The 26,678-nt window shown below is 40.1% G+C and overlaps 1 long non-coding RNA gene across 4 annotated transcripts in view; it reads right to left on the reverse strand.

The window, feature by feature from the left end:
- Positions 1-1,927: 1,927 nt before the first annotated feature.
- Positions 1,928-26,678, reverse strand: part of LOC116080357 — a 45,821-nt gene continuing 21,070 nt past the window's right edge. Inside the window, exons 2-10 of one of the 4 annotated variants that reach the window (XR_004114420.1) lie at positions 18,909-20,215; positions 14,114-14,218; positions 12,445-12,594; positions 10,257-10,672; positions 9,199-9,356; positions 8,583-8,677; positions 5,022-5,249; positions 3,313-3,392; positions 1,928-3,121 (exon numbers count right to left, since the gene is read on the reverse strand). This is a non-coding gene — a long non-coding RNA (uncharacterized LOC116080357). Of the gene's footprint in view, positions 3,122-3,312; positions 3,393-5,021; positions 5,250-8,582; positions 8,678-9,198; positions 9,357-10,256; positions 10,673-12,444; positions 14,219-18,908; positions 20,216-26,678 lie in introns of all 4 variants that reach the window. The other 3 variants (XR_004114419.1, XR_004114417.1, XR_004114418.1) reach the window with 3 other exon arrangements.

A 26,678-nucleotide genomic window follows, 5' to 3' on the forward strand; every position in this document is an offset into this window, starting at 1 on the left:
AAAAAAAAAAAAACAGAAGCTCATTGGCACAGGAGACAACACATAACACAAATGACTCAGGCTTGAGGATCAACAATTAATAAATGTGACCTCATGAAGCTGCAAAGCTTCTGTGAGACAAAGGACATTATCAATAGGACAAAATGACAGCCTACAGATTTGGAAAAGATCCTTACTAACCCTACATCCAATAGAGGGCTAATGTCCAAAATATATAAGGAACTCAAGAAGTTAGACTCCAACTAACCAAGTCACTCAATTAGAAAATGGAGCACAGAGCTAAATAGAGAATTCTCAACAGAGTTATCTCCAACACCAGAGAAACAAAGAAGTGTCCAAAGTCCTTAGTCATTAGGGAAGTGCAAATCAAAATCACACAGATTCCACCTTACATCAACCAGAATGGCTAAGATCATTTACTAAAGTGACAGCACATGCTGGCAAGAAAGTGTAACACTCCTCCATTACTGGTGGGATTGCAAACTTGTACAACCACTCTGGAAATGCGTCTGGTGTTTTCTCAGAAAATTGGAAAATGTGTTACCACTCTCTTGCATATACCCAAAAGATACTCCACCATACCACAAGGACACAGGCTCTACTATGTTCATAGCAGCTTCATTTGTAATAGCCAGAAAGTAGAACAACCCAGATGTCTCTCAACTGAAGAATGGATACAGAAAATGTGGTTAATTTACAGAGTGGAATACTCTTCAGCTATTATAAACAAAGACATAATGAATTTGTAGGCAATTGGATGGGACTAGAAAATATCATCCTGAGTAAGGTAATCCAGATCCAAAGAGACAGGCATGGAATATACTCACTGATAAGTGTATATTAGCCATAAAGTACAGGGTACCCATGATACACCCCACAGACCCAAAGAAGGAAGGCCCAAGCAAGGATAGTTGAGTCTCGCTTAGGGAACTCAGGAAAACAAAAATAGTCATAGGAGGCAGAAGGAAGGAGGGAATTTAGTAGAAAGGGGGCGGGGGGAATAGAGAGGTCAGGATCAAGTGTGGGGAAAGACAGGAAAGAGGGGCAGAGGGGCAGGAGAAATAATGGAAACCTGCAGTTGCCAGAGGGGTCTGGGAATCATTATGAAGTCCCAGATACTTAGGATGGGAGAAACTCCCAGGAGTCAGTGTAGGTGAACTTAGCCAAGATTCCTAACAGTGGGAACCTGAAGAGACCACCTCTTGTAGCCAGACAGGACCCCAGTGGAGGTCCAACCCACCAACAAAACTTTCAACCCAAAATTTATCCTGTCTAAAAGCAATGCAGGGACAAAGAAAGAGCAGAGACTGAAGGAATAGCCAACCAATAACCAGCCCATCTCTAGATCCATCCCTTGGTCAAGCACCAATCCAGGACACTGTTAATGATATGCTTGTAGACTGAGCATAGCATAACTATCCTCTCAGAGGCTCTACTGCTGACTGAAACAGCTGCAAATATCCATAGCCAAACATTAGACGGTGGTCAGGGACTCCTATGGAAGAGTTGGGGGAAGGATTGAAGGCCCTGAAGGGGAAGGGAACACTACAAGAAGACCAACCTGGACCCCTGGGAGCTCCCAAATTCTGAGCCACCAAACAAAAAGTGGTTGTTTGGTTGGTTGGTTTTGGGTTTTGTTGTTGTTGTTGTTTTGTTTTGTTTTTTGTTTTGTTTGTTTGCTGTCAGGGCCTGGATGGAGGGTCCTTGCATATAAAGCTACCTTGCCAGGCCACAGTGGGAGAGGATGCACCTAACCCTGCAGAGACTTGATATGCCAGGGTAGGAGAATGCATCAGGGTGCCTTGACTTGCTGGTTATGATAAAAGATTCTCTCCTTGAACTCTGAGACAATACACACACCTCTTTCTTCAAATTATTTTCATCAGGGTATTTTATGACAACAGGAAAGGTAAATGATATATGCTCATTTGTGTCCATTGTTTTTAATTGTTAGCTTGAAATTTGATCCTTAAATTAGCTTACTAATCACACATTATTTTTCAGCCTTTTTATTATCAGGTTCTAAAACTTAACTGGATGTCCTAGTTATAGATAACCATGCATTTTAATGCTTGTGCGAGTGTGTCATAATAAATTCTCCACCAGCCCACAAGACTCACATTACACAAGCCAAGATGTCTACTGAGTCATTGGGTCACATTACATCACAGAACTGTCACTGTATATGGTGTCCACTGCTGAGCAAAGCACCATCATGCAGAGCACTCTCAGAGGGGTGTGGTGAACATGTTCAGGTGAACACTTCTACAGCTTAGAATGCCCTCTCAGTCAGAAGCTCCAGGTGTTCCCTCTGAGCCCACCAAGGTTCACCAATTTGGTTTTTTGTTGTTGTTGTTGTTGTTTTATTCTTGGCAAAGAAACTAATAACAGCCAGAACTGACTCAGCATAGACTTGGAGAGTACACTTCTTGCAATACCTCCTGCAACTCAGTCACTTCATCAGAATTGTTATTGACCCATTTTGCTGGTGGTGGGTATTGTTTTGGGTCAGTCTTGTTCTTTGTTCCTGTCTGGTCTGGCATTTACAGCAATTCTTCTGTCTCATCCCCACAAGTCCTGGGATTGTAGCTGTGAGTCACCACACCCGGCTTTACTGGTCTCTTTTCTGATATGAACCCCGAGGCATTAAGGGATCGCTTGCCAACATCTGCAGACCTGAGAGCACAGAGCTCAAGGTTAAACAGCGACTGATGGCATCAGGTTGCCATCTCCCTGCTACCTAGCTAAACTCTCCTCAAAGTGGCTTCTTTGCTTTGGGTTTTACGTATGAGGTAGACTTTTCGGAAAACTTGGAATCAAAACTGCAAGTTTCATCAGACCAAGATAATATTTTTAAGATTCAGCTCTGACTTCTTAAGACATGAGCAAATCAGCACAGCGCATGTGCTTGGTCACCAGTGAGATTCTGCAAGGTGGCAGCTTAAACACTTCCAGGGTTTTCTGCTTTTCAGCTCTCGATGTTCAGAATCTCTCTCTCCTCCCTTCTTCATTCTTTGCCCTTTCCCCTTCTCTCTTTCTTCTTCCTTCTCATTTCCTCTTTCTCTTTTCAATCTACATGCAAGTCTCATCTCCAAACTAGTGTCCAATTGATCTTCACATGCTAAAAAGAGGAAGAAAACAGTAACAATAACAAAAACTTAACCATAACTACAAGTGCCATACTTCTGACCTAGAAGTGATCAGAATAAAGTTCTGATTTTGTGCCATCATCCTCTCCCCTCCCCCTCCTCCCAAGCCCCACCCTTGCCCCTGCCTTTCCCTCAAGGCCTGCGGGCAGAGAGGAATACTTACACATGCGCATTCATATTCGCCACCAGGAAACACTGGCTAGCTCAGGTACCCACTGGGCTTTTCTTTGCTTTTGACAGACGCTATATGAAGTTCATATTGAAAAGCGAGAAATGAAAGATCCTTGTGAATTGCTAGCAGAAGATGTTGGGTTCTTTTAAACACCTCCCTTACACCAGAGCTTCTGGCAAAGGAGCCTAGTGACAGCATGCTCCAACAAAAGAACCTTTTGGTGGCTGGCTGCACACGAAGGTCAAGGCTTTATTATAATTCCCATTCAATTCAGAAAGAAAAAAAATCAATACAGGTAGGAAGCTGGCGCACCTCATCTGCCAGCCTCGGCATTTTAAAATGTAACACAGGAACACACAAAAGGGACCCTTTGCAGAAGAATTCTGTCCATCTCTGCATCACCAGACCATGGAGGGGTCATTTGGTTCCTTTATGGCTTGCAATTTCTGATACATTCTGCTTTATTGATTATTCCCCGCAGAATGCATTAAATTAACAGTTTTACGATTTAGAAAGAGTTCTAATATTACCCACTTTGTTTTCTCAGGCACTCCCCAGTCTCAGAGGGCCAAGGGCTTATGTATGCTATGCGTATTTAATAAGACATACAGCTGAAAGAGCTCTGGAATGCTCCATGGCTGGGAAAGCCAACAATAATGGCTGGCAGTGGAAGATGCTAGCTCTAATAGTGACTGCAGAAAGAGGCCAGTGCCTCCACTGGTCACGTGTTCGTTTGCAATGATATCTTTCAAACGGCACCTGAGTGGTCCATTAAGCATACTGAAAATGAGACAATCTCTCAGCCTGGCAGGGTTTTTTTTTTTATCCTCTTTTTATCCTTGAGTTTCTGCTCTTCTAAAGAGGTTTTAAGAATATTGCAGGATTGTCTCTGAGTCTGTGGGTTTGTTTCCCTCTGCTCTTTCTGCCCCTAACCGCAAAGGAATGTTATTTCTGGAATTAGATATGTTCATGGGTAAAGCCTTATACATTCTGTGTGTAAGCTCAGCTGTATTTTCTGAAATAGAATTTAATTGTTACATTTATTTAATTGAGTAATTATATTTTTAAAAATTTAAGATATACATGATGTTTTCATACATGAGTGCCTCATAGAACAATGAAATCAAGCTCATAAACACACAAATAACCAACTGCACATACTTACCATTTTGTGTATTTGTAACATAAATCTAAAATCTAACATTTTAACAATTTTTCAATAACTCAGTGTGGCCTTCAGGCTTCACAATGGATCTTAAAAATTATTCCTATTGGCTAAATGAAGTTCTGTCTTTGGATGAGAGTTCTCCAATCTGTGCTTCTTTAAGATGCTGGCTGAGTCATATTTAAATTGTTGAAATGGATTTGTATGGATGTAAAATGTGTGTGTGTGTGTGTGTGTGTGTGTGTGTTTTACAAGCTCAAAAATAATGTTTGCTGCCACAATACCTGTTTAAAATAAACAAGGCTCTTTTCATAATTCCTTGGGGTCACAGTACACAACAAAGCATGTCTCCCTGGGGCAGAGGATCCCTCTGCAGCAGAAGCAATGAGAAGCTTCCTGTCACCTCATGCAGATCCCTGGGCAGAACCCAGCTGTCTCTTGATGCCCCTCCCTGGAGCTTGACCTCCTATCCAGGCTAGCCTCAGAGGAACTATGGAGGCAGCTCAGAGGCAGATGGAGGGGGACAAAAACCTACCTGCTGGGGTCCAGTGGGGCAGTCCAAGGCAGTCTTGGAACAAGAGAGTCAAGGTCCCTTATTCATGGTAACCCCCTATGGGAAATAAGCTTGGGTCTGAGCAGCAGGTAATAAAATCAGGAAGCTTCCTAATCACTACATTGATTGACCCAGATCACAGTCTGTAGCTGGCTGGGCAGTGTTCCCAGAGCCAGGCTCTCCACTCTCACAGGCAAAGTGGGACTACAGCTGGGAGAGAAGGAAAACCAAGGTTAAATACGGCAAGGAGCAGAGGCATATGTTAATTTGGCAAATACTAAAGACAAATACATTTCAAATAGACTTATATTTTGTCCTTATAAAATAAGTTCAATTTCCTGATCACAAAATAAAGAATAGGAATTATAGAATAGAAAATACACAATGAGCAACAATGACAAAATCAGGAAATCAGAAGTATCATATTGTTTCACACTGTTTAAAAACCACGGCTGACGTTTTGATACAGTTACATCTAGTCTTTTCCCCACACCCCATACTAAAAGAAACCATATGGGTCATGGAGGACACACAATGTGTACCACGTTTTTTTCCTGTAGCATTAGTTTATGAAAACTTTCTAATTTATACATTTTTCAATTGCATCATTGTCAGAGACTATATTTTATTCTATCCTGTGTTTGAAGATAACTTTTTAACCATTTTCCTTACATTTCTTTTTAGATTTCCTCCTGATGAGTGTAATTACATGAGTATCTCAAGAAATATTTTCATCTTGACCCAAGAAATAGTAAACACGTTGTGCTATACTTTTCCTGACTTGTATGATCACCCTTCAGAGGCTATATCTTCTCCAATAGGATTATATCTGATACTGTGTCTGTGACAGGGCAAGTGAAATTTGGAAGTTTAGTGTGCATGACATTTTGATATTTGTGTGCAACGACTGTGAAATGCTTAAATCAAACTAACTGCTACACTGGGATGGTTAGCTTTAATTGTGACCTTGTCACAATGAGGAATCACCTTGAAAGAGAATCTCAGTGAAGGATTTTTCTACAGTGGGTTGGCTTATAGATGTGCCTATGGCAATTGTGTTCATTTAGTTTATTGATATGGGAAGACTCAGACTGCTGTGGGTGGCACCATTCTCTAGGCAGGAAATCCTGACCACTGTAAGAGTGGAGCAATCAAGATGAACACAAGTAAGCAAGCAAATATGTACTCATTCACTCTGCTCTTAACCATAGATGTGGTGTGGCCATTTGTCTCAAGATCCTGCAGCTCTGACGTCTCTGTGGTGAAGAACTGTAGCCTGGAACTGTAAGGCAAATAAACCCCTTCTTTTCTGAATTGTTTTTATCACAGCAGCAGCAATGGAATGAGAATTCACATGTATTCCTCACACGCTTTTATTTTTTTGTATTTGCAATCTTTAAAGTCTACTCTTTTACAATCTAGTATGTAATTCTCTGGTGTTTTGTTTTGTTTTGTGTTTTGTTTTTTGTTTTGTTTTGTTTTGTTTTCAAGTCAGAGTTTCTCTGTATAACTCTGGCTGTTCTGGAACTCACTCTGTAGACCAGGCTGGCCTCCAGCTCAGAAATCTGCCTGCCTCTGCCTCCAAAGTGCTGGGATTAAAGACATGTGCCACCACTGCTTGGCATAATTCTCTGTTTTATGGGCACTCATCATGGTAAAGGATACCCAGAGCTTATCCATTGTCTTACTGTTTTTCTGTGATCATTAGCCAAAGTCTTTCCCAAGTTGTCTAACACCATTATCTAAACTTTAATGAATTTTATAATATATTTTAATCACATAAGGTAATGCTTTTCTCTGTGACATTTCCATACAGGTGCATAACATTTGCTCATTTCCACCTCTCTGTCACTCTTTTTCATTATTTCTCTGTTCTCTCCCTTCCCACTTTCTCATTCCACACCCTTAATAGTGAACTTTTATTTCCATGCCTTTCCTTTCTCCTCATTTCCACACATGAGACAAAAAATACATTATTTGTCTTTCTGAGTCTGATTTATTTTGCTTAATATAGTCTCCAGTTACATCAGCAAACAACATAAACATGCCAGTCTTGTTCATAGCTGAGTAAAAAGAACTCCATCATGTAGACATACCATGTTTTCCTTATCTATACACCACTAGGCACCTAATTCTAGAACTTGGCTGTCATGAGTAGTGCAGAGATAGTACTAGCATGCTGATATCTGTTGGTAAGCTGTCATTGATTCTTTTGGGTATGAACCTAACAGTAGTAGGAGTTGATCATATGGTAGTTCTATTTGTAATTGGGTCATGTCCATAGTGATTTCCACAGTGGCTGAACTAATTTACATTCCCAGAAAGAGTTTAGAAAGCTCTCTGTGTCTTTATAACTTTGCCATCATTTTGTTTTGAATTGTTTCTTGACTTGACAGTTGCTACTTTGCATGGTGTGAGCAGGAATCTCATTGTACCTGGTTTTGGTTTGTACTTCATGATAGCTGCTGAACACTATTTCATGTTTATTTCCTGTTTGCTCTTTATTTAAAATGTATCCATGTAGATCATTGGCTCATTTACCATTTGAATTATTTTATGCATTGATATTTAAGCCTTTGCCTTCTTCATGTTATAGCTATCAATTCTTTTATTGGTGAATAACTAACAAAGATTTACTCCCATCTCACAGGTTGTGACTTTGTTGATTGATTCTTTCTCTAGATGGAAGCTTTGTTGATTCTTATTTTCATTTTCAGAGGAACTGGATCCCTTGCATTTTTTCCTAATAATTTCAAAGTTTTACATCTTATATTAAGTCATATATAGTGAAATGTAGTGATCTGCTGTCTGTGGCTGAGTGAAAATATTTCTTTGTTCTGTTCTAGTGCACTAACCTATGTGTTTTCATGTCACTTTGCCACTATGACTGTGTCATGTGTTTTAAAATTAGCAATGGTGATTCCTCTACTCTACAGGCTTTTGCTCACGATCACCTTTTCAACTGGAACTGCTCCATGAGGGACAGAAGCTTAGGAATACTTTTCTATTTCTAGAAAATGCCTATAGGATTTGGCACTGACTGCAAAGAATCCATAGAACATCTTCAGCTCTTCAGACATTTCACTCTTCACCACACAGACTCATGAACTCTGGGGCTCTTTTATCTCCCGGTGACTTCTAAGGGATTGTTGTTGTTGCTGTTGTTACTGTTGCTCATTGTTCTGTAATGTTCATTGTAGAGATTATTAGATCCTGGTTGAGTTTGTCTAGCTCTCTGTCTACCTTTTTTTTTTCAATGTTATAAGTGGAATTGGTATCCAAAATGCCTCTCAGCAAGCTTGTTCAGGGAATTTTAGAAGAACTACTGTGCTTTGTGTGTTGTGTTTATATCTTTCTAGTGAGCTTAAAGTAGTTCTTGGATCTAAAAGGTTTTTGGTGACAATTTTGGATCTTTTCACCTGCAAATGTGAATAACTTCTTCTTTTGCTATTTCTACACTTTCTCTCTCTCTCTCTTATGTGTCTGCTGTAGCTAAAACTTCAAGAAGTATAAGAACAAGAGTAGCAGGAATGAAGGCCTTACCTCACTCTTGATTTTCAAGGAAATTCTTGCAGTTTCTCCCAATTTAACATAATGCTGACATGTGTCTAGAGTGTAGGGGTATGGCCTTTCTAGACCTGCATTTTAAAAATATTTTAAATGGCATTTCCACAGTTCTTTAGCTACAGAAATGGTATCAATATTTTGATGCCTGGTGGAGACAAGAGGGCTCTGACTGCATGCAGCACATTGTATTCAACATTCCTCGACTCCAGACAGAATAAAGTGAGACCCTTTTGTCCCCTGGTTTGATCACCCTGCCTTTTCCATGCTGCAATTTCCTTTCCTTTACAGCAAGCACTTCCCATGTTGTTCTAAACATTTCTGTTCTTAATAATCACAACATCTAGCAACTGTACAATAAGCCATGAGGCATAGAGCCTTCATTTACTTCAAACAACCTCGAAAATGGAGGACTTTCACTTTCATTTTATTTTTTATTATTTATTTTTGAGAATTTCATACATGAGTATGGCATCACGGCCATCCTCCCTCCTCTGACCTTCTCTTTCCATCCCCACCCTGCCTCCAACATTTATTATCTCTTGTACAATTACTGCATATAGTACTTAAGCCAACATGATGTAAGAGCACCTACCTCTCTCAGTCAACCACCTGAAGTTCTTCATCTATAGGTAAGACCAAGCAGGATTTTCTTCCCCTTGCACTAGTATGTCAACTGGTGGTATTATGTGTTGGTCTTGATCATGAAATCTTGCCATAACAGTTTTAATGGGATTGTATTTGATACTGTGTCTGTGGTGGGCAAGTAAAATTTGGAAGTTTAATGTACATGACATTTTGATATGTGTATGCATAGACCATAACATGCTTAAATCAGAATAACTGATATACTAGGATGACTAGCTTTAATTGTGGTGTGTGTGTGTGTATGTGTGTGTGTGTGTATGCAGACAATTCCTCCTAGTGAAATTCAATGAGTACATGCTTCACAATTTAACAAAATTATACACTATTTTGTTTTAAGTCTCTTCCTTGGCCTTATAGTTATACCATTGCCTGGATTGTGTGTATGTGTGTGCGTTTGTGTGTGTGTGTGTAAATTATGTAGAACCACTATAATTACTGGAATCTTCTTTTACTATAAATGATTTCCTAAAGTGAAGTTTTAACTACATATTGGTATTAGGATTAGTCTCAATTGGACATTAAGCACTTATTCAAGATTCAAATAAATTCCATTTGAAGGACCAACTTGAATTTTGCAAACCACAAAGCATCCATGGTCCCTGCCCTGAAAGTCTCCCTCCAAGTATAACAATTACCAATTGATATTACTATATCTAGGAAAGTTGTACTTTGTAATTGTGAAAAGAAAAACATTCCAATATAAACATAAACTAAGGTATTTATGATCCCTAATCTAGCACTGGAAAAGATAATTGAGAGGACCCTAGACAATGAAATAAAAGATAAACACATCCATGAGATCACAGAATGAATAAACAGCAATTGAACTAAACAAATGAGGATGTGCAAGGTACAAAATATTTCACTCTAATATCAGTAATTAATATATAACTTTCAATTAATAACTACAAATATAAATGGTTTAATTCTCCAACTAAAAAACACAGATTAGTTGACTAAAAAAAAGAACAGAGTAAAATAAAAACAAAAACCCACTGGACTTACCTATGTATTGCCTTTAAGAAATGCACCTTACTGTTCAAGGCAAACAACCTAGGGGAGAAAATTCAGAAAGATCCAAGAAAAGGAAACCAGTCAAGAATCAGTTGTAGCTATACTAATGGATTTCACACACCATTAATCAGAAGATATAAAAGGAGGTCATGTCATATTGGTTAGGGGAATAATCAGTCAACAGAACGTTACAATCCCAAATATATATGTACTGACCATTGGTGCACCAAGTTTTAAAAATTATTTTAATTAATTAATTTTGTGCATGAATGTTTTGTCTGCATATATATCTTGAGCCATGTGCATGTTTGTTGCCTGCAGAGGCTAGAAGACAGTGCTGGGTCCATGGAACTGGAGTGACAAGAGATTGTGAGGTACTGTGATGCTGAGAATAGATTCTGGATCCTCTGTAAGAAAAAAAAACAGTAGTCTTCAACACTGAGGCATCTTTCTAGCTTTAGGTGTACCTAATTTTATAAAACAGACATTATTGGACATAAAAGCACAGGCAAATATATATATACAATGGTAAGCAACTTCAATAAACTGTTCTCACCAATAGATAGGTCATCCACACCACCCAAAATTCAACAGATAAACATAAGAATTAAATGGCATTCTAGATCAAAGGAACTCAAGAGAAATCTATAAGCAGTCTACCTACTAAAGAAGAATAAAGTACATTCTTCTTGGCTATCCATAAAAACCTATGAGATACATTTAGGACACTTAATAAGTCTGAATGTGAACAAGAAATTGAAATAATTTTTAGACTCTAGCTGTGAATGTGGGAAAGAAATTGAAATCAACACTAAAGAAAACTGCAAAATATAAAATGTCCTTAGATTAAAGGGCATACTTTTGAATAGTAAGTAGCCACTGAATAAGTCAAGAATGGATTTTCTAAAATCCTAGAATCAAATTAAAATTCAAATGCCATATGTTAGAGTCTGGGAGTAGAATGACAGTGGCTCTATGGGGGGAGCTTTTAGTTAGAAAAAATTAGTTAACAAATCAGAGAAATCTAAGAAGTCATTTAATGATGCACCCCAAGGTCTGAATGAAAGAAGAATAAGCCAAATCCCAAATCAGTAGATGGAAAGAAATAATAAAGACCAAAACAAAGCATAAGGAAATGAAAGAAATTGGTACAAAGAAACAAGAAAATGTAGGTTGTATCTTTAAGAAGATAAACATGATGACAAGCCCTTAAACAAACTAACCAAAAGAAAGAGAGAAAATCCAAATTAACAAAATAGCCTTGCCTTCACTGTTATAGAGGATGGAGCAGAGTCAGCAGGGCCAAAGAAGGAGAGTGAGACGAGGGGAAAGTTAGATAAAGTTGTGTGTGTGTGAAAGATTAAGATTCATGGAGGAGAATAGCTTGGCCTGTTTAAGCAGCTCTGAGAGCCACATTGATCAGTGACACCATCAAATTTCTGAGCAGCCAAGTAGAAAGAATGAGAGATTGTTGTGCAGAAGTAACAGCCAATGCCTTTCCAATCCATCAAGCCCTTCCACCACAGGAAAGGAAATGTTGGACAAAAAAGACTCCTGCTGAAAACAGAGCATTTCCTTTGATCTTAGAAACATTTTCTGCAATTACATAAATTTTTAAAGCTTTATTTATTTTCATTTTTTTTTGTGTGTGTGAGGGGTTTCCCTGCACACATGTCTGTGTAATGTGTGTGTGCCTTGTGACCACAAAAGCCAGAAGTGAGCATCTGATCCCCTGGAACTGAAGGTACAGAGACACCACATAGATGATGGGAATTGAACCTAGGTTCTCTGGAAGAGCAGGCAATGCTATAACTCGTGAGCCATTGCTCCAGCTCCCTGCAATTCTACTTTTTTTCTTTTTTTTTTCTTTTTTACCCTCTGCTGGAATATGCATAGGATCTTGTTGCTACTTCACAAGGACTGTTTCTCCCTGAAAGGTGTGTGTCACACTTTGTGAGCTAAACTTGAGCCTATGTGTTGAGCCAAGGCAACCTTGCAATGGCTTAGAGACATCCGTGAATTCTCAAGCCAGAGTGTGGTTACCATGCAGTTAACTTAGTAGCATAGAGCTACCTCTGCCCTTCAAATCACAATGTCACAGAACACTGTAACATGGGAAAAAAGAGAAAATTAGCTACAGGAATGCTATTAAATGTGTGTCGGGAGAATTTATACTCACCAATAAAGAAGAGAACACTGCTGAAGAGATGAGTTAGCAGTTAAGGGCATCCATTGCTCTTCCAGATGATGAGAGTTCAGTTCTGAGCACATATATCCAAAAGCTCACAGCTGCTTGTAATTCCAATTCTCAGAGATACCACATCTTCTTCTATTCTTAGACATAAACTCATACATAAATATGCACATGCATGTAAAAAGTTATAACAGATCTCTTAAAAGTTTTAAGGAAGAAGGGAACACTATACTAACACTATAAACATTCATGTAGTCTGATGACCCCGGTAGAATCTTAGGTTTGTGAACTTGGTTCCTTGGAATGTCATTTTGAGGAGGGGCAGACACAATCATGTCCACACACTGGCAAAAGGCAGACATGGACAATACGAATAGTGTTTATGGAGACCAGAGAAAAAGAACATATGATGCTACACTACATATCTGGGTTGTTTGTGTCTGTAGAAAACACGTGGAAAGCACTCTACACTTAGGAGGACAATCTTGAAGAAAAAGCCTGGTAAACTTGGGGCTTATTTACTTCTATGTCTCACCCATATACCAAATTGGCTAATGTAGCCACAGATGATTCCCACTTACTGTCCCCATCTCCCATGTATGACAATTATTTAGGGTTGAGATGATGTGAAGGTAGGCAAACACTAAACAGTGATTCAATTAACTTTCAAAAAAGTAGGCCAGCAAAGGATCAGCATCATGCCTGCTGCTCTAACACATGTGTTCCACTTGATCATTTCTGTCACTTACACTTCTTTCCAGGAGGGATGGGCTTTAGGAATTTGAAGCTACAGAAGCACTGTGTAATGGATCTGAATCCCATTCATGTTCCTGGCACAAATTCAATTCTAAAGTTTCTAGCTCACCCTCCATTTCCCTTTCTGACACTCACTAATGCCGGGGTTCTTAAAGTATGACTTCACCAAATCCCCAAAATACATGTAAAGCAATAATCTGTGATGTATAAATGTGTTAAACAGTAAGTATCTACAAGAGACTCATGCCTGCAGCAAAGCTGCTTTCCAAGGAAACAACATGGCTGCTATTTCTTTTGCTCACATCAAATAGTTTCAGATCTAGGTGGGAATGGGAAATCCATAGATACAAATTAGAAAAAGAAGATGAGAAGGAAGGAAGGAAAGAAATGGAAAAGGGGAAGAAAGAAAGAGAGAAAGAAAGAAAGAAAGAAAGAAAGAAAGAAAGAAAGAAAGAAAGAAAGAAAGAAAGATTTAATTTAATGTGCTTGATTAAAAATCAGCAGTGGGGTATTAGCAAGACACAGACCTCAGCCCCAGGACTTCTAAACTCAAACCTGCCTTTGCTACTCACAAGCTCTCTGATGTAGTTGAACTTAAGAGTCTCAGATTCTCCCCAAAATAAATAGGTCCATTGTTAATGTAAAACCAGTTGGTCAATGTGAAGTCCATCTGAGAGCTTGGCTCACATGAAGAACACTGCCCCATTGTCTATGCCCTCCCCTGGATTTTATACAGGATTTGTAGGCTCCCACACTCCCAATTTCAAACCCAATTTGAGAAAACAAAAGCAAAACAAAACAAAACAAAACAAAAAACAAGAAAAAGACCTAGAAATTGAGCACCAGGGAATTTAATCCAGAGCCAATGGGCTTGCTAGGCACCAGACATGATGCCCACATGGTCACACTCAGATCTCAGTTTCCTTTCAAGAATCCTCCAATGGGAGGTTTGCATCTGTAGGTAGACGTGCAGATGGAGCTGAAGGTTTGTCCCATCCTGTCTCTGAAAGATAAGACAAAAAAAAAGGCTAACTGTGCTTAATTGTATAGGTAATTCTCGACAGTAAAGACAAGCGAAGTTCCTACATGTTTCAGAGTGTAAAGGGATGGAAGAATCGGGGAGATCAGATAGGAGTCCATGGATCTGGGTGAGATGCAGAGCAAAGGTTCATCCACCATGTGCCTGTCATTTAAAGGGAAATGCTCAACCAACTTAGCTCAGAGCAGGGCCTCTTTCACCTGACTTCTGCCTGTTCTGTTCTTACAGCTCCCTTGGTATCTCAGTACTCACACAATTGCTGGTTCCACCGTTTCCTGTGTGTGTCACCCTTTCTGCTTTCCATCCTCTGCTCACAGTTAGTTCTATGCACCTGGATATCCACCCATGTCCCATGTCTGTATCCACTCATCATTTCTTATCTAACGAATTCCTCTCCATCCCTTCCCCGTCACTCAGATTTTAAAAGTGCCTTGGAGTCAAGAAATGGCTCAGAAGATTAAGGGACGTGTCATTCAAGCCTGGTCATCTGTATTTGATCTCCAGAATCTAAGAAAGGTGGAAGATGAATATTGACCCCACAACATTGTCTGCTGATTGTCGGATGTACCCTGGAACATATGTGCTCAACAACAATATAATAATAATAATCATTATTATTATTATTAATTACACAATAATAATAATAATGATAATAATTATAACCTATCCATTTCCTATTTTTTACTTCACAGTCAAAACTAGTTTAAAATTAATCTGATAAAATTATGATTTATTCATAACAGCAGTACAATACAAGGAGCCAACATGTATTAAGAGCTGACATTGGGTGTTATATTAAGTATTTCCTTTGGTGATTTTTGTGTTTGACAGTTTTCTTTAGAAAGGAAAAAGTTTCATGTATCTCAGTCTGGTATCAGTATGGATTACCTTATATTTCTGATCTTCCTGCTTCTACCTCTCAAGTTTTGAGATAATGGGCATGCCTGGTTATTATAGCACTGGAGTGGAATGTAGGATTTGATGGATGCTTGGCAAACACTCTAGCAACTGAGATACATTCCCTGCCTCATACGCTAAATATTTGTACACACATAATTTAATGGATTCCCCAAACTTACCTACAGTTTAAGAGTGTATTTTATGTCTATACTGGGCTAACTAAGGCTTGGAAATGTTTTTCCATCCAAGGTCATAGAAGTATGATCCCTAACTAGACCATAGCAACCATATACTCTGGGATTAGGGGAACTTGTTCCTGACTCCCATCTAGACCTCTTTCTTACTAATGAGTTAAACAATTGCTCAGAAGTACCATGGAATCCTTACTCAGGCACTTGACTAAACACCTTTATTATCCAAGAATGTTGAATAGAAGTGAGGCAACTGGAGATGAACCTTGTGAATTTCTAAGACATTTCTTGTTGAAACCAGCCACTTGACCATACTACACATAATACTGCTTCCCCACATTTACTTCTGTGAGACCCAGACAACTGGTATGTTTTGTTTTGTTTTGTTTTGCATTGTTTATGTTATGAAATTAGTCTTGTACTGAGCAGCAAAATTAGCTAGTTCCCAGTTTGTCAAAATATAGATTTTGTGACGCTTGCTTTTCTTAAACTATTTTATTCCTGCCAAAAATGGAAACAAGTTTATCTATACAAAAAAGGGGGGGAAGTGGCATAAATATTGAGATCTCTAATAAACAGTTCTGCATGTGCTTGTTGCTCTATTAGAATGATCAGGGGACCAACCAGGCTGGAAGAAGGCATGCAGGAGTCCATCATGATGGGTTTCCACACAGTTCAATGCTGACAAGGGGAGTACAGGGAGGCATCTCTAAGGGCAGGCTCCACTCAGCTGTAAGACATCCTTTCTGTGCTCCAATTTACGTAGATAAGGAATAAGTAAATTAATCTTCATTATCAAGCCACTAGATAGCAAGAGTCAAGCCTGCACCTCCACTCCCCTGGTGCAGGAAGGGAACCGCCTCCTTCTCAGAGCATGGGCTTTCTTACAGAGCCAGGTGCACCCCTGACAGGTTTGGCAGGGAGAATGATTTTCAGCCTGCGGGTTGCTTCTGCTTACATTTGCTCACGGCTCTTGACGAGGGGCAACTGCGATTAGACAAATCGCATTGTCTATAATCTGGTCCCCTTCCCCTTAGCCATGATTCATCCTGACAAGGAAAGTTTAAAAGCAACAGGTAAAATATGATAAACAGCATCCATCATTGTATAGGGGATCCAGGCTAAAAGCTTTCTGTCATTGCTAATAATACTGTTTAGTTTTTCTGCTTCCCCTAGGATTGCATTAGTGCCAAATGGGACCAACTGGGAGTGGTGGACCTTCAGAAATGACTACCCATGTGATTTTGTGCTGTAACAGAAACTATTCTCCCTACTGCCTTCGTCTTTGAAGCTGCCATGGGTCTGAATAGAGGATGGGTGTACTGTGAAACTGACAGATACAGCAAAGACTCCGTTAGTCAGTTTTTGTATCTGACTTATTTTACCTAAGCAGTGCTTGGTGTTGTTCCTGAGAGCTAACCCAAGTCTCCGTGGCACCTGTTCTCGTATGGAGTGTTCCCGTGCGTCACAAGACTGACTTTAATTTTCCCTTAGGAGGTTGATTTCTTCTTTCACCTCACTCTATGTTTCAGATACTATGGAAATAATATTCCACCTGGATGTATAGAAGCTCACTTCTAAACCTAACAGTGTGGTTTTACAAAGCAGCAGCGTTTACAGCCACCCTTAGACAGAGAATTCTATAGCACATGAAGTTTCTGTCACCAATAAGAAAGGACTTTGCAGGTTATTTCCTGAGGCTTTGCTATCAATCTGCTGAGCATATGGGCTGCCCATTTTCATTTCTTCATTGAGCAAAATATCCCTTATCATCACCAACAAGCATTTCTATTCTACAGGGTTCCTTTTAATCACCACTTTTGCATACAAGTTACTTTGCTTGCAAAACAATTAACACATAGTTACTTGGTCCTATGGAGTGAAGAAATCAGTGAGATTTCAGTGGCCAGGAGTCAGTGCCTTGTCCATCCTGAAGTAATTACGGAAGGTCTGATCCCACCCCACATCTAAGGACATTTTCCAACAACCAGCCTAGGCTTGCAGAGGGGTTCAGAGAGAAGTTTCTGGGAATGGCAAAACAAATGACTCGAAATCAAATTGGATTACAAGCTAATGGCCTATGATCTGCTCAAGACAGCTTTCCCAATTATTCTCTTTCTCTCTGTCTCTGTCTCTGTCTTTCTCTCTGTCATCTTACATGTATGTACACATATTCGTTCAGATAACTGTGTGTGTGTGTGTGTGTGTGTGTGTGTGTGTGTGTGTGTGTGTGTATTCAGTGTCCCCTCCAAAACCATGCTACTCTTTGTGCTGAGGCCTGACCATGTACCTTGTCCCTCTAGATCCTCATAAGAGATCCATGTAGGAAACTCCATATTTTTTATGCAAAGACGTATTGCCAGAAGAGAGGCAGCAGTAACCAGCTGGAAGCTTGTCTGAGATTCAGAAGAGAAAGAAGCTATCCTTCAAAATAAGAACTGCCAGCATGATGAGGTGGAAGAAATCAGTGTAAAATAAAATCACAGTGAGCAGCAGTCAGGATCTTTAGCCAGTCTGTTCAGGGCATCTCCTGGGCATACTTAACTGCACTTCAAACTTGGTCAGGGACTTGGAAACTCATGCATTCCACAAAATAGTGTGAAGGCTAGGAGATTTTTGAAAAGTGCACTGGCCTTGAGGGTTTTGATGTCACAAGAGAGTTAATGATGCTCTCAGAAAGCCAGTTCAATTCTGAGAAAGCCAGAAAGTTCTTGCTGAACTGGATTAGTTACCGAATGTGAACTGTCAGAATGAGACTCCACACCTGGTATTCTCTCTTTCCTGTACACACACACACATACACACACACACACACACACACACACACACACACACACACACACACACACACACTCGTCTTTGAGGCTATGGTATAAGACAGCACTCATTCAAAGACACCATCCTGGACTTCCACCCATGAGAATTTTTCCCCTATAAATTACTCACCTTAAATATTCTTCTAAAACCAGAGGAAATGGAGCAGTACTTTCAAATCAAATACACCTTATCTTGTAATTAAATGAAGATAATAAAGGACATCATTTTTCAAAGTAATGTTATTGAGAAATAAACCATGATGATGTGATTACATAAGGAACTTTGAGTCTGGCTCTGTCACCCAAAGTGTGTTATGACCCTAGTGACATTATATGTTCTAAAGTGCAGAGTAGCCACAGTGAAATATTGTGTGTGTGTGTGTCTGAATCATTGACTGAACCACAATTTTGGTTCTCCTGTGTGAAACAGAGATGTCTGTTACTGACCTCTTCTAACTTCACTTAACATTATTCTAGTTACAACGTCTATGTTTTTAGTAGAAGGAGAGATAAAAGTTGGACTCTAGACATTTTTCAGATCACAACTCTGACTCTCTGGTTCTAGGCAAGACAAAACAGCTCGTTGAGTTAAACTGAGTTCTAGGCCCTGGATTAGGGAGCAAGACTACACATAGTTTATATAGACCACAGAGGCTATCCACATTCTGCAGCACTGTCCTGGCCTTCCAGAGCTCTGGAATTTGTCTCATGGGAGCACACACTGCTGTTTTCATGTTAGTTACCTACCATTGAGCAAGTCTAGAGTTTCAGACTCACAGAGTGTTTTTCTGTGTGTGTACTTCCATACAAGTAAGAAACAAATGTCAAACCCTTTGAAGGGGGAATTTTCAGAAAGTAGCTGAAATAAGCAGTTGTCCACCTTTTGTTCCTTATCTATGTAGAAACACTGAGGAATTTCTTGTTAAGTTGACAATAAAAGAGTTTCCCGATCAATTTTGTTTGTTTGTTCAGTGTGAAGATGTCAGTCTGTATTGTAGATTGGTCCTATACTTAACTGTCACCCCACTGTCTTAATCTCCTGAGTTTACATACCTAACTCAAGAGTTTGAATCCTTTTGAGTTTTTGCTGTTTGGGTTAGAAAACTGGGGCTGTGTAGAAGGTAAGGAATAACCCAGGAATGGTGGTTGGGCTGCACAAGGACAGAAGAAGCAGATCATTTCTTGTTGTCAAGATCCCTATTACAGATTCCCAGGCAGCTGCCAGGCTTCATGCTGTGAGCATTGGAGAGATTCAGTGGCTGCTGAGGCTATAGCTCTTGACAACCCATACTGACAACTACTGCTTGTTTGGGGATTGGTCATTTTGGAGGTATACCACATCCTCGCTTCCAGTGCTTCATGGATTCCTCCTCGTTGGCCTCTTTCCAGCCTGGTGCTCAGTACTCTGGTTCCAGCCACGTGTCTGCATTTGATAACACTGTCGGGTCCAAGGGTAAGTCAGAGAAGTGAAATGTTTTGCTTGCTTTGACATTAGGCTCGTGCAATGCTCAAGAAACCATGTCAGAAACAGTATGTGTAATTTAGGATCTCTGAGGTTTTCACAACGTCATTCAATCCTCACACAAATATGAAGTAAAGTCAGTGGCCTGTTGACATTCATGCTCTTTAAGGAAGTCACCCCTTGTCTGTCACAGCAATGACTCAAGGAAGTAAAAGCCTCTTAGAGAGACAATGCATGGATGGGGTTTTACCCCAGCCGATGGGACCTCAGGTTGCTCCTATGACAGTCATTAAGATTTTCTTGTAGGCCATTTCCTTCTAAAATGTCAACTGTGTTTGACTGTAAACATGAAGATGACTTTCTTGTAGCTCAGTGTCCTTTATGCCAACTACACATAAAGTCTGTGTCCATCAACTTCTATCAACACATCAGTTATCAGACAGGGAGCAAGGAGTGTTGTGAAGTTTCCCTGTAGCTTCTCAGTGGGATGGACCATGAGACACCTTAGAAATCCACTGATGAACAGAGTGGATGTTTAACTGGTTGCCCAGAGGGTTGGCAGAGGGTCCTTGAAGATGACAATGAGTTTGCCCTGAAATTGAGAATAGATTTATTAAATTTGAGAAAAACCATGTAACTCTGTTGGGGGTTTGGGGAGGGGGCAGAGAATGAAGAGTCACAGGTGTAGGAACCTATAGATTTTAGAGGAACAAAAAGCTTTGTGACTACAACCAAGGCTTCTTTGCAAGCAGAGGAAGAAATGGGTGTGATGGATACAGAAAAGGAATTTGAAGCCTGTTTTATACACTCTTAGAAAGACCTCTGTCCCCATCTGAGGGCTGAAGTGGTCGACTCCTAAAGGTATGGTAAAGACTGACAATAGGAATTTTATTTTGAAGGAATTCTTAAGCAGGCTTGCATGGGATTTTAGCATCTGCCTTTGTCAGCAGATGTTGGTTGATGTAAGTGAACATTTCTAAGAATTTATTGAACAGCTTCCAGACAATGGTCTAACTGAGGCAGATAGCCATTGGAGAAACTAACCCCACTATCTCCTGAGTTGTTCAAAATATTTAATATTCTCTTATTTTCTACTGTTTTGAGACATACTTACGTGCATGTATTGCTTATTTTGTAAATATTGGCATCTGACATATTGGTTATAGAATCTGCTTACGATAAAACAGTGCCACAAGTGTTGTGGGTAACACTTTATTACCAGTCATTTTGCATATGAGCCACAGTGTAAATAAAAATGTTGCAAGCCTTTCTGCCTAATTGATTATGCACACTTAATAGTTTACATTGTTGGTTTAGTTTTCAAATAAATTGTACAGGCTTCAAGTATAAGTTTATAGTTGTTCAGAGCAGGATCTGTAAGCCCACAAAGATGCATGTGGATTTGAAGGGTAGAGGACAAATTTAGGTGTCATTCCTCATCCTGCCTGTTTTTTTTTTTTTTTAAGACAGTTTCTGGGAAGCCTGGAACTCACAAATAGGCTAAATTGGCAGGCCGATGAATGAGCTACAGAAATATATATCTATCTCTTCCTCCTCAGGGTTGGGATGCTGTCTGAACAACATCACACCTGGATTTTTCTTCTCTCCTTCCTTTCTCTCTTTAATGTGGACCATATTCAGGTTCCTATCATTTCAAAGCAAGCTCTTTACTAACTGAGCCATCTCTAGCTTCCCTAATATGCAAATGAAAACAAGCTCTCCTCGTGTGGCACATCCCCTTACACTTCTCTGTCCATGGATGTGGTCAAGCCCACCAAGGATACCCATCTTTGTCCACACTTGTACCTACGCATACCATTTTAATATTTTCATCTCCATTTGCGTTATGCATGCAGAGTGATATCTATAGTGCCAGAGGAGTAGATAAAGAAGCAGACTGAGACATTTTTCTAAAAATGGGGTTATGGTACATTATTTTTATAAAAATATTAAATTATTTCCATTTTAACCTAACACCACTAAGGCAATTCATGGTATGGGCTACTCTCTCTCCCAATTTTTTCATTCCAACATATGCCTACAGAACAGACTTTCAGTGTTCTAAACGTGCTTGTGTGAAACCGTCAGTGGTTGCCACCATCACGTTTCAATTTAAATCTTTGTCTCAATTTTACACAGGGTGGGTTTCCCATGTAGCGAACCTAATGAAGGAAACAGCATTAAGTCACACCCCTTCCTTGACGCCTGAGGTTGAAGTTATATTTAGTTTGCCCTATGTCAAAGTTAAGTTCAGTAAAGTTTTTTTTTTTTCCCCAAAATGCCTCATTCCGGCCATTTCCTTGTTGACTTCCATCTTTACTCATTATGCTGTGTGGACATTCCTTACCCATATGGTGCTCTCGCATGTGGACCCCACTCTCAGTGTGGGGGAGGAGCCTGGGTCTCCTCCCACAATCTCATAGAGAGTAGTTACTCTGTCCTTGAGTAGTGTTGAGGAGCATTCTGTGGGTCATTGTGTCTTTATGGATAAGTTAAATTTATTAAGCAGAATTTTTTTCTAAAGAGAACATATGGGGCTCCCTTTGCACCCTTCATCTTTAAGGGGTGTTCTTTTTATAGTAAGAACATTTTTTCCCTTGTTGGGCATGTAGTATTCCTGGCTCACTCTTTCTTCCTCTAAGAAATTAGTAGAAATGACTGCATCACCAGACTGCTGGCATCCAGGCGCATTGCTAGAAACAAACGTGAAGCAAGACTAATTTCACCACTCTTAGAGAGCAAGAGTTTCCTGCTCAGAGCACTAAAATAATTTTCTTGCCTCTTCTCCTCCATCCTTCCCTCTTTCCTCCTGTTCTTTCTTCTTTTCTACTTTCTGAATGTCAAGTGCACACACCCAGATTGTTGATTAATCACTGAGGTTCGCAAGATCACAGGGGTCCACACACAGACCATGTCATTTATTTGCCAAATTATTTATTTAGAGTCTTTTCATAAGTATGCAGAAGCTTGCCATGAAAAACAGATGCCAGGATCTGCAACACAAGCCAGGTCCCACCATTCCATCTCCTGCTCCTGCGCTTCGGGGACCCTGTGGAGGCAGCACTCAAGCATCATGCTCCCTGTTCTTGGGCAGACTGGCTGGCAGGATTTGAATACGTAAATACTTTCATGTGTTTTTATCTTAGCGATCCTAACTTCACAATATATGTCATGCACAGCCTTTCAGGATTACTGTGTCTGCTTAAAATGGCTTTGCTAAGGTTTAGCTCTGTGTCTATGTCTCAATGATATTTAACTCAGTTTGAGTGGTACAAAATGTATTGGGGTTCACCTGTCTTCTTCTTCAAGATTGTTGCCAGGGCATAGCTTGGTGATAGAGTGATGGCTGGCATAATGAAAACTCAAGTCAGTATATGTATGTGTATACATATACATATATATATATATACATACATATATGTATGTATATATATATATATATATATATATATATATGCAAGATATATATTTTTTTCCAGAGTTTTACATTATTAGAGTCCTGGTGCCAATATACTCCTGTGATTTCTTTAAATCATAATAGAATGGGCAAAAAATTTCTACATCTCTTGACTTAATGTTTTTTTGACCACTACAGATTTGTCTTCTGTATTTGCATACTTGTTCAATTTCTTTCTTCCTCTATCAGACCCTTCTTTATTGTTCTGTTGAGTTTATACCTTTCTTACTGGTTTTAGAATTTTTGTACAAGCTCTGAATTATTAATTTTTTTGTCCACCGCAATTATAAAAATCTTCCCTCCATGTTGAAACTCAGTTATTCAGCTGTGTGTATCACTCTGAAAGTTCTTATTTGGGGTGGGGGGGGGGAGGTTAGGCTTAGCAAGATGTAGCAAGAAACATAAAATCAAGGAGGAAAAACTAGTTTGTAAGAACAGACTTAAATGAGTAAGAGAAATAGAAATCAAGGCCTTGCAGTGTAAACAATCCAAAGCTTTTACCCTCTTTTCTCTAGAACTAATAAGAAATCTACAGTGAGGCAGTCAGTGGGAGAGACAGGCTCACTGGATGGTGGCGCCTGAGAAGCCCTTGACTCTGTACACTGGAGTCCATGACAGTAGATGGTAGGGCTGATGGTGAGGTTTGAGAAACAGCAGCATCCAGAGGTGACTAGTATATGAGCTCCAGCCAAGAAATGGAGGTCTGATCATCCCTTTCTCTGCCTTGCTATGTTGATCCTCAGTACCTTGGATGGTGCTCATGTGCACTATACCGGGCTTACAGAATGAAGTATCAATCTCACCAGGAGCAGACACACCCACCGTAACATTTAGCCAGAGTTCTAGACATCCATTACCTATGCTGATACATAAAGTTAACCATTACAAACATTAAGTAACCTGTTTTGTTTTGGGGCTTAGTTTTGTTTTGCTTTGTTTTGTTGAGATAAGGTCTCTTGTAAATTGAGGCTAGCCTCAAACTCTCTGTGTAGCTAACTGGTTGACAATGTCTGATGCTTTAGCACCTTCCAAGTATTGGAGTTACAGGTGATTGTTGTCCCAACTAGCATCTCCAGCGCTGGAGGCTGAGCCAGGGTGCACACTTCACTCACTGAGATATATTTTCAGCCCACGTTCGGTAATTATTTTTTCCCTTTTTTGTAGTCTTTTCTCATACAATGCATCCTGATTAGAGTTTCCCCTTCTCCACTCCTTCCAGACACCCCTACCTCCCCTCTTCCCTAGATGCACACCTCCTCCGTTTACCTTCAGAAAGAAGCAGGCCTCCCAGTGATATCAACTAAACATGGAATAATAAGATGTAATAAGACTAGGCACAAACCCTCATATGAAGACTAGATGAGACAACTTAGTAGGAGAAAAGGGACTCCAAGAGTAGGCAAAAGATTCAGAGACAACTCCCACTCCCACTGTTGGGAGTCTCACAGAACAGCAAGCCACACCACAATAACATGTGCAGAGAACCTAGTATAGGTCCATGCAGGCTCTGTTATTGCTGCTTAGGTCCCTGAGCCCTGATGAGCCCTGCTAAGTTGATTCTGTGGGCCATGTTCTCTTCGACGCCTCTGACTCTTACAATCTTTCCTCCCTCTCTTCTGCTGGATTCCCCTGGCTCTATCTAATGTTTGACTATGGCTCTCTACATCTACTCTCGTAAGCTGCTGGCAGAAACCTCTCTGATGATGACTGGGCTAGGCACTGATCTGTGAGTATGGCAGGATATCATTAGGACTCTTAATATAGCTTTGAAATACAAATACCCAGTCCCATGAACACTAAATTTTAAGTAGAAGAGACTAGTCTGTCCCCTCATGTGATATCAGATTAAAGATTAGGGACAAAGTGACCTGGAGAGAGGTATCTGAAGGGACATATAAGAGTGGCAGTGTGGAGGAAGTTCTGTATCTCACATTAATGTCTTCCAGAAAATACCTTGTAAGACCAAATCGGCTAAAGGCCCTTTCCAACGAACATAGTTAGTCAAGCCTCCAGTGCCCTCATCAGCTCTTTCACATGGGTACATGGACAGAGGGACCGTTAGGGAACCCATAGTGCTCTAAAGGCTTTGCAACATAGGATATCTGTCACAGAACAATCAAGACATAGGTTAGAACAATTTCGGGCAGACTCTTAAACAGGTGACATTGGATTATGAAGCCTTGTGTAATCTGGCTAGGCATGAGGCTTGCTTGAATTACTGACAAGCCAGGACTGTATGCTATAGCCATCAGCATTGTTGATATACACAGAGCACTTTGGAGTTCTTCAGGATTGATAACAGACAAATGCTTTTATACAACATGCATAAGGAGCATATACCATTATATAGAACATATATAGATTCATGCATGCCTCCGTGTAGCAAGCATGTAGATCTGTGTATACCTCTATATTGCACACATGTAGATTCCTAAATGCCTTCTTATAGCATGGATATAGATCCAAGTGTGCCTTTAGACAGCATGCAATAGAGCTGTGCGTGCCTTTGCATAGTATGCATGTCTGTCCACAGCAAAAAGGTGTCACCACTACAGAAGTTAGCTCTTGGCAAAAATTTTGACACCTTCCAAAGGGACACAGGATTGCTTCTTGGTTTCTTTCTTCACAAGGTATTAATTAGCCCCTGGGGATCTAAACCATGAAGTGGCTTACAGCTTAGGGAAGTAGTGCTTTGACTCTTCCTGTTGGCTAGAGCACTGATAAATGCTTTTAATTAGTCTTATGGCTCTCTTATTGAAATATATGTCACTGATACTAAGTACCAATTGTCAGAGAGCCTCCAGTTCTCAATGGAAGGCTACTATGGCACTGAGTGAAGACAAAGCTGCTTAGCCTACCATGCCAAGCCCTCGACTTCCTGCTAATCCCTCTAGCATCCTCCCTGGGAGATTGACTTCACTTCCATTTCACTGTGCTGGCGCAGTAACAAGTCTTAGGCCATGTAGTCCCCATGATATTAGTAGTTCTTAACCTTCCTAATGCTGCGACCCTTTAATAGAGTTCCTCATGTTGTTGTGACCCCCACCCCCAGGCAACCATAACATTTATTTTCATTGCTACCTCATAACTATAAATTTGCTACTGTTATGAATCAGAATGTAAATATCTGTGATTCCAATGGTCTTAAGCAAGCCCTGCAAAAGGGTCATGAGAGCCCCTCCAAAGGAGTCACAACTCAAAGGTTGAGAATTGCTTCTCTTAAGCTTTAGAAACACATTTCCCCAACACCCCTTCCAGAAGGATGCCTAGTGTCTATCCCTCACCAGAGAATTCCGGAGCTCATAGACGATAGTGACATCGCCTTAAGCCTTAGGGAGGCTTACCCCTCATCTGCCCACAGCAAGGCCATGAGAGTATGCTAAAGAACCTACCACTGCCTTTTCTGCCAGTCCCCCCATGCAGCCTTGATATCAAGGAAAAGAGGATCCTAGGAGTTAGATAGGAAGTTGAGCTAGAACCCAGGACTGTGGTTAATTTGGACTATTCAGCAGTGTCTTAGAAATCTTTCTCTGTTGTGGAGAAAGAGGAACATTACTTCATTGCTGGTGGGATTGCAAACTGATACAACCACTCTGGA

The sequence above is a fragment of the Mastomys coucha genome, unplaced genomic scaffold (genome assembly GCF_008632895.1).
Source record: "Mastomys coucha isolate ucsf_1 unplaced genomic scaffold, UCSF_Mcou_1 pScaffold6, whole genome shotgun sequence".
Taxonomy (NCBI): Eukaryota; Metazoa; Chordata; class Mammalia; order Rodentia; family Muridae; genus Mastomys; species Mastomys coucha.